This window comes from Artemia franciscana, chromosome 19, assembly GCF_032884065.1.
Source record: "Artemia franciscana chromosome 19, ASM3288406v1, whole genome shotgun sequence".
Lineage (NCBI taxonomy): Eukaryota > Metazoa > Arthropoda > Branchiopoda > Anostraca > Artemiidae > Artemia > Artemia franciscana.
In genome coordinates this window covers 29,926,735-29,936,064 of record NC_088881.1, presented here as the reverse complement: position 1 = coordinate 29,936,064, position 9,330 = coordinate 29,926,735, and the positions used below count along the sequence as shown (strand labels likewise).

The 9,330-nt window shown below is 35.2% G+C and overlaps 1 pseudogene; it reads left to right on the top strand.

Moving 5' to 3' along the window:
- Window positions 1–3,286: 3,286 nt before the first annotated feature.
- On the top strand, window positions 3,287–9,062 carry LOC136039121 (GDP-fucose transporter 1-like; annotated as a pseudogene).
- Window positions 9,063–9,330: the final 268 nt, after the last annotated feature.

Below are 9,330 nucleotides of genomic sequence, written 5' to 3'. Positions count from 1 at the left end.
GCTTTTGCGTTCGTCTTTACATCGATGTTCTTTATTTGTTTTGTTTCATAATTGCTGTTTTTGGGTTTGAGCCCTTGCAATTCACTGATTCTGTGATAAGTGTTAAGAGTTTAAGGCCGTTTCAATCAAAAAGAGATATTATTTAAGGGTGGCAAAATACTCTGTATATGAAGAGAAGAACAACTATATGTTGTCCAGGATGTTCCAAAAGCTCAACTAACCAAAGAGATGAATTGCAACTACGTTCTACAGCAATTTTTTGTAGGTGGGCCAGGGAGGGAATATTAGGTACACAGCAATCAAGAAGTTTAGATGTGTTCTGTTGGGCTGGGCTCCATGAAATTGCATTTGGACTGCAAAGCTATTTTACCAAGAAGAATTCCTCTGCTTGACAATGTTCCAATGATACTTTACGTTATTAAATAAATTGCGTTATTAAATAAAAAAACCTAGTTTTTTTTAACTGAAAGTAAGGAGCGACATTAAAACTTAAATTGAACAGAAATTACTCTGTATATGAAATGATTCTCCCCTCCGCAATCCCTCGCTCTTTACGCTAAACTTTTTAATTGTTTTAACAATTAGAATTGTGGTAAAGAGTCAAACTTTAGCGGAAAGAGCGAGGGATTGCAGAGGGGAAAACTCATTTCATATACAGAGTAATTTCTGTTCGTTTTAAGTTTTAATGTCACTCCTAACTTTCAGTTAAAAAAAACTAGGTTTTTTTTATTTAATTTCTGAACGTTTTTGAATTAATGCATGTTTGATTTTGGCTCTCCGCACATAAATTATTAAAATGAAGTTTGCATGCTAATTCTCTTTTTGAATAAATGGCTTTCTCTTAATTTTAATCAGACGATTTTGAGAAATAAGGAGTGGGGAAGGAGGTGTAGTTGCCCTCCAATTTTTCGGTTACTTAAAAAGGCAATTAGAACTTATAATTTTTAACGAACGTTTTTATTAGTAAAAAATATACGTAACTTAAGAATTAACTTACATAAAAAACTTTTATATTCTTATATTTTTATTATGTATATGAGGGGGTTTGTCCCCTTGTTAATACCTCGCTCTTTATACTAAATCTTAAGTTTTGTCCCAATTCTTTAAGAATAACCCCTGAATCAGAAAGGCCGTAGAATAAGTAGTTGAAATTACTAAAAATACTTTAGCATAAAGAGCGATGTATTTATCTCCTCCTAAATACCTCGCTCTTTATGCTAAAGTATTTTTAGAACCCCTCATATGCTTAATAATCTCTGTTCGTTTTAAGTTTTAATGCTACTCCTTATTTTCAATTGAAAACTTTTTCATGTTTATTTTTTCATTTTTTTTTATATTAATGCTAGAAAATCCTCCGCTATTTCCCTTGAGTTTCTCTTCCCCCATGACATATTCCTCCAAGGAAAGATGCTCCCACATAGCCCCCTTCCCTCAACACAACCCCCCAGACCAAAAAAATCCCCCTGAAAACGTTTGTACACTTCCCAATAACCATTACTGTATGTAAACATTGGTCAAAGTTTATAACTTGCAGCCCCTCCCCCAGGGACTGTGGGGGAGTAAGTCATCCCCAAAGACATAGTTACTATGGTTTTCGACTATGAGGAACAAAATGGCTATCTAAAAATTTTGATCTGTTGACATTGGGAAAAAATGAGCGTGGGAGGGGGCCTAGGTGCCCTCCAATTTTTTTGGTCACTTAAAAAGGGCACTAGAACTTTTCATTTCCATTAGAATGAGCCCTCTTGAGACATTCTAGGACCCCTTGGTCGATAAGATGACCCCTGGGAAAAAGAAAAAAACAAACAAATAAACACGCACCCGTGATCTGTCTTCTGGCAAAAAATACGAAATTCCACATTTTTGTAGATAGGAGCTTCAGATTTTTGCTACAGGGTTCTCTTATATGCTGAATGCGATGGTGTGATTTTCGTTAAGATTCTATGACTTTTAGAGGGTGTTTCTCCCTATTCTCCAAAATAAGGTAAATTTTCTCAGGCTCGTAACATTTGATGACAGAGACTAAATTTGATGAAACATATATTTAAAATTAGCATGAAAATCCGATTCTTTTGATGTATCTTTTAGCATCAAAATTCCGATTTTTAGAGTTTCGTTTACTATTGAGCCGGGTCGCTCCTTACTACAATTCGTTACCACGAACTGTTTGATTCCCTCCTCGGTTTCGTCACTAGCCTTGCTAACATATAATAGCCACTTTCTGGGTGTCCCTTCTGAACTGATATTGTGGTTACGACCACAAGGTTATCAGAAAATGAAGCATCGCGTATCATATACTCTTTTGAACCTGCTGGTTTAATTTTTCATTAAGAGTTTTCTACTTTTGGGGGTTATTTCCAGCTTTTTTTTTAGAATCAATCAAATTATGTTGTAAAATTGGTAATTGTCCCAAAAATGCTTCTGGTTTCCATGTAGTTTTACTGCTTAGCCTTGGTTGTACTTGCTACAGAGACAGTAGTTGTGAAGATAGTAGAAGTATTATTATTTTTGTTTCCAAGAGGCATTTCATATGGAAGAGTAGGTGGTATAATAGTCCAAAGATCAAATACCTTTGCCAACAGGGTTGACAAAACCCCAACATTCACTTTTTCACTAACATTCACAACATTCACTTTTATTCACTAAAAAACATTAATTCACTTTACTGTTGACTCAGGAGAAGCCGAAAAGTCTGTACTTAGAGGCACTGAACAGCTTATTGAACTGCATAAATCTGAATTGCTTCTGAAGATGAAGAATATTCTAAAAGTAATTTAAGACAAAGACATAGTGACAGTTGAAGTTGTAATACGATGGACCTGAAAGCCTTTTAAAAAGAACGTTTTAGATGAAGTATATTCAGCTATTGTGGAAAAGGACAAACCTATAATTCAATCGTTGGAAAATATGTCAGAGGAAGAATCTAACCTAGATATTGTATGTGACAACAAATTAAGAGATATGCATTTAGAAACGTAAAAATGAAGCAACAAGTAAAATATTCTGAGACTAAAATTGAAATACAAGAAGAAGAATATATTGACATCGATGCAATTTAAATGGCTGATATTCCTAACAAATTTGGATGATTTTAGGACAAAGATGGATCTAGAGCAAAATCTTGGGGAGACCAAATGTGACCAGGACATCACTAATTGACCAAATTGACAAGTTTATTTAAGAAAAAGAGGGAAAATAAGTGAAAAAGGAATGAGGACACCAAAAAAATGTGGGGGACCAGGATCCCTTGGCCCCCTTGATTCGCCCCAGTTGTAAAAAAATAAAAATGACAAAAGGTAATCCAAGAAAAATTCTACCCAAAACAACATCAGCAACTTTTAGTTAATTTTACTCTCAACAATCTCTAGAGCCCTAAAGAAATCCTCTTACCAATCAATAAACCCTGAAAACAAGAGCTAAGAGCTCATATGGCACTTGTGACGAGGCAAGAAGAGCTAAGAGCCAAGAGATCATATGGTATGAGCTCTAACAAAATTCTATGAATCAACAGATTGATTTAAAAGGAAAATAAGAGGCTTAATGCCGGTCAGGATTTAAAATAATAGCTCTGAGTCACGATGTCCTTCTAAATATCAAAATTCATAAAGATCCGATTACCCACTCGAATGTTATAAATACCTATTTTTTATAATTTTTCCTCTCCCTTTAGCCCCCCAGATGGTCGAATCTGGAAAAACGACTTTATCAAGTCAATTTGTGCAGCTCCCTGACACGCCTACCAATTTTCATCGTCCTAGCACGTCCAGAAGCACCAAACTCGCCAAATCACTGAACCCCTCCGCACAACTCCCCCAAAAAGAGCGAATCCAGCACGGTTCCGTCAATCACGTACCAAGGACATTTGCTTATTCTATCCACCAAGCTCAATCCCGATTCCTCTACTCCAAGTGTTTTCCAAGATTTCCCCTTCCAACTCCCCCCAATATCAAAAGATCTTGTCGGGATTTGAAATAAGAGCTCTGAGACATGAATTTCTTCTAAATATCAAATTTCATTAAGATCCAATCACCTATTCATAAGATAAAAAACCCCAGTTTCCACGTTTTCCAAGGATTCCGGTTTCCCCTTCCAACTCCCCCAATGTCACAGGATCTGGTCAGAATTTAAAATTAGAGCTTTAAAGCACAAGACCCTTCTAAATATCATATTTCATTAATTATCTGGTCACCCTTTCGTAAGTTACAAATACCTCAATTTTCAAAATTACCCCCCCCCCCCCAAACTCCACCAAAGAGAGCAGATAGGGTCCGATTATGTCAGTCACGTGTCTTAGACAGGTTTTTATTCTTCCCATCCAGTTTCATCCCGATCTCACCGCTTTAAGTATTTTCTAAGATTTCCGGTTCTCCTCAACTGCCCCCCCCCAATTACACTGGATCCGGTTGAGATTTAAAATAAGAGACCTGAGTCATGAGGTCCTTCTAAATATGAAGTTTCATGAATATCCGATCACTCCCTCGTAAGTTTAAAATACGTCATTTTTTCTAATTTTTCAGAATTACCCCCCCCCCAATAGAGCGGATCCGTTCCAATTATGTAAATCACGTATCTAAGACTTCCGCTTATTTTTCCCACCAAGTGTCATCCCGATCCCTCCAATCTAAGCGTTTTCAATGATTTTAGGTTCTCCCATCCCAAACTCCCCCCAAATTCAACAGATCCGGTCGGGGCTTAAAATAAGAGCTTTGAGACACGATTTCCTTCTAAATATCAAATTTCATTGAGATCCGATCACCCGTTCGTAAGTTAAAAACACCTCATTTTTTTCTAATTTTTCAGAATTACCCCCTCCCCCCAACTATCCCAAAGAAAGCAGATCCGTTCCGGTTATGTCAATCATGCATCTAGGAATTGTGCTTATTTTTCCCACCAAGTTTCATCCCGATTCTTCCACTCTAAGTGTTTTCCAAGATTTTAGGTTTCCCCTCCCAATGTCACCAGATCCGGTCGGGATTTAAAATAACAACTCTGAGACACGATATCCTTCCAAACATCAAATTTCATTAAGATCTGATCAACCGTTCGTAAGTTAAAAATACTTCAATTTTTCTAAATTTTTTTTCGAATTAACGGGCCCCCCACTCCCCCCCCAGATGGTCAAATCGGAAAAACGACTATTTCTAATTTAATCTGGTCCGGTCCCTGATACGCTTGCCAAATTTTATCGGCCTAGCTTACCTGGAAGTGCCTAAAGTAGCAAAACCGGGACCGACAGACAGACCGACAGACAGACAGACCGACAGACGGACAGACAGACAGACCGACAGAATTGGCGATTGCTATATGCCACTTGGTTAATACCAAGTGCCATAAAAATGAAATAGCCCGTAACTCCTAAAACTAGAATCAGATATAAAAAACGAAGTGCACCAGTAGAGTTTCATAATAAAGATCAAACTCTTGTTGGAGATAAAGCCAAGACATAGTGTGAGTGTGAGGCAAATCTGGCATAATTTTTTTTTAGGATTGTATAATAATGGTGTCATTTCATGATTATGTCATGTTTAAATCTTATCTCTTGAAGTTAAAAAGTTGATTTTATTTTCATCTATCAGCTTCTAATGGTAATTTCTAAGAAAGGCGCACAAAGATATACCCAATTTTCTTAGTAATTAGACAACTAATAAATTTTTGAATACAAAGGTGATCTCATCCTAAGCAAGAAAAAAAATCCCATAGTGACAATCTGATTTTTAACGTTGAAGTCAAATTATTATCCATATTCTTGAACAGAATGCAGTCACTACATTAAGAAGGAACTAATGATTCTTTGATGAAGCAATATGTAACAATATTCTTGGTTGAGTCTGCGTACTGGTTTATTTCAATATCACTGGTATTCGTGAACAAAAGCTTATTACCAACAGACAAATCTACCTTAGACGCACCATTATTTGTAACGTGGTTTCAGTGTTTAGTCACAATACTAATTTGCTATCTTCTGTCAATTTTAGCAAAATTTTTTCCAAAAGCTATCTTTTTTCCAGAGCTGGCCTTGAATAAAGAGATTTTGAGAAAGGTACTGCCTCTGTCATTGGTCTTCACATCTATGATAACATTCAATAACTTATGTCTGAAGTATGTTGGGGTGTCGTTTTATAATGTGGAAAGATCATTAATAACCGTCTTTAATGTCCTAATGACATATATTATTCTTAAAACTAAGACATCTACTGGAGCCTTCATATGCTGTGCTGTCATTGTCTCCGGATTTTGACTAGGAGTCGACCAGAAAGGATCAACTGGCTCCCTTTCGGTGTTTGGCACATTCTTCGGAATTTTGGCATCTCTTTTTGTAAGCCTCAATGCCATTTATACTAAAAAGGTTATGCCACATGTAAATGATAATATATGGCTTTTAACATTTTACAATAATGTTAACGCTTCCATCTTATTTCTTCCTTTAATGACCATGGCTGGTGAAATTGGAGCAATTAGAGATTTTGCTGGCTTTTCTAATAGTGTCTATTGGACAAAAATGACTCTAGGGGGCATCTTTGGCTTTGCGATTGGATACGTGACTGGTTTGCAGGTCAAGGTTACGTCGCCCCTTACACATAACATATCAGGCACAGCTAAAGCATGCACACAAACTGTGATAGCAACCTATTTGTTAAATCTGGATTGTGGTGGCTCTCAAATTTCATTGTCCTCGGAGGAAGTGCAGCATACACACTTGTCCGACAAATTGAAATGGAAAAAGTGAATGCAGATCAGGAAGTGAAGTCGTAGAGAATGATATACGTTAAATTTTGCACTTTTCGTGTTTGTTGTCGACATGGACACGGGGATCCGTTTAATCTTTCGCAACGTATTACATTAGAGAACGAACTTTAGTCCACAGATAAGGTAAAATAACACAAATTTATTTTAAAGACTTGTTTTATCTAATTTCTAATCCTTTTTAAGGTCAAAGTGGAACCCCTTGTTTGGAAAATTTTTCCGGAATTCCTCCCCGTCCCCCCAATGGAATGTTTCCCATAAAGGCCATGGCATAACCCCCAAAAATAAAATAAAAGAAATCTATATATATAAAAATAAGTTGTCTGTGTGTCTGTCGAGTGACGTCACTGTCCGTATATGACGTCTGAATTATTTCATCACATACCAATTCAAAAACGAATGTATTCAAGCCGAAGTAGCTCAGTTATATAACTACCTGTGTTGGCGCAGTGGGTTTGACCTTAGCGTGGTAATACGGGCCCGAGAGATCGAACCATGCTGCAGGAATGCACTACAGGGCCGACACAGGGACCTTAGTAGTCAAGAAGCATCGTTAATCCGATACAAATACAAATACAGTAGCTCAGTTGGTAAAGCGTTATGTTCCACTTTCTAGGTCCGAGAGGTTCCAGGTTCGAACCTTGGCTTTAGCATTAATACAAAAGAAGAAAAAAAACTAAAAAAGATGAAAACTACAAAAAAACTAAAAAGAAAATACTATAAAAGCTAAAAGAGTAAAAAAAAACTAAAAAAGGGTAAAAAACTAAAAACTTAAAAAGTTAAAAAAAAAAAAAACTAAAAAAAAACTAAAAAAAAGGTAAAAACTACAAAAAACTAAAAAGACAAAAAATTAAAAATTAAAAAAAAACTTACAAAACCAAAAACTGAAAAAGAAAAAAAAACTAAAAAAAGGAAAAAAACTGACAAATAAAGGAGAAAAAGAAAACTAAAAAAATAAAAATAAAAAAAAACTAAAAAAGGTAAATGTGTTCAAGCCGAAGTAGCTGAGTTGGTAAAGCGTTATGTTCCAGGTTCTAGGTCCGGGAGGTTCCAGGTTCGAACCTTGGCTTTAGCATTAATACAAAAGAAGAAGAAAAAACTAAAAAAGAAAAAAAAACTAATAAAAACTAAAAAACAGGTAAAAACTACTAAAAAACTAAAAAAGCTAAAAAACTTAAAAAAGGTAAAAAAGGGGTAAAAACAGCAAAAAAACTAAAAAGAAAAAAAACTAAAAACTAATAAAAAAACTAAAAACTGAAAAAGAAAAAAAAACTAAAAAAGGAAAAAAACTGAAAAATAAAGGAGAAAAAGAAAACTAAAAAAAATAAAATTAAAAAAAACTAAAAAAGGTAAAAACTACAAAAAAACTAAAAAGAAAAAAGAAAAAAGATTAAAAATCTAAAAAAAAGGTAAAAACCAAACAAAAACTAAAAAGAAAAAAAGGAAAAAAGCAAAAAAATTATTTCATCATATACCAATTCAAAAACGAATTTATATACAGACCGGGACACAGGGAATATAAATGACGACCGGGATACTCAAAGAGAAATTACAGACTGGGACACCGGGACACAAATGACGACTGGGACGTGTGTGTCGACTGACGTCATTTTTGTTTGTCGACTTACGTCATGTTTGTCGACTATAAATGACGACTGGGACACAGGGACACAACTACAACGGGAACGCCGGGGGATATATAAATGACGATGGGGACACAGGGAATGTTTGATTAGCAATCAACAGGTGGGACACAGAGACACAACTACAATGGCGCGTAACTAATATGGCGCGCAACGACTTACGCGCGAGGGGGGGCTTGGGGGGTGCGAAGGGCCCCCATCTACTAGGTGTTGGGGTGGCGCGAAGCGCCAACCCAACAGCTAGTGAGGAAATAAATTTTTAGTTTTTTTCCGTTTTTCTTTTTAGTTTTTTTTTGTTTTTACCTTTTTTTAGCTTTCTTAGCTTTTTTTTTAGTTTTTTTGTAGTTTTTACATTTTTTGTAGTTTTTTTTTAGTTTTATTTATTTATATTTTTTTAGTTTTCTTTTTCTCCTTTATTTTTCAGTTTTTTGTCCTTTTTTTAGTTTTTTTTTTCTTTTAGTTTTTAGTTTTTTTAGTTTCTTACCCTTTTTTATTTTTTTAGTTTTTTTATTAGTTTTTAGTTTTTTTGTAGTTTTTACCTTTTTTTAAGCCAAGGTTCGAACCTGGAACCTCTTGAACCTAGAACCTGGAACATAACGCCTTACCAACTCAGCTACATCGGCTTGAATACATTCGTTTTTGAATTGGTATATAATGAAATAATTCAGGGGTCATATGCGGACAAACACGACGTCACTCGACAGACAGTCAGACAAGTTATTTATATATCTATCTATATATATAAAAATAAGTTGTCTGTCTGTCTGTGGATGGATCAGGTGACGTCACCTGAAAAAACTGGATCAGGTGACGTCAAAACTGAAAAAACTAAAAAAAGGCAAAAACTACAAAAAAAACTAAAAACTAGTAAAAAAAATAAAAAAGCTAAAAAACTAAAAAAACTAAAAAAAGGCAAAAACTACAAAAAAAAATAAAAACTAAT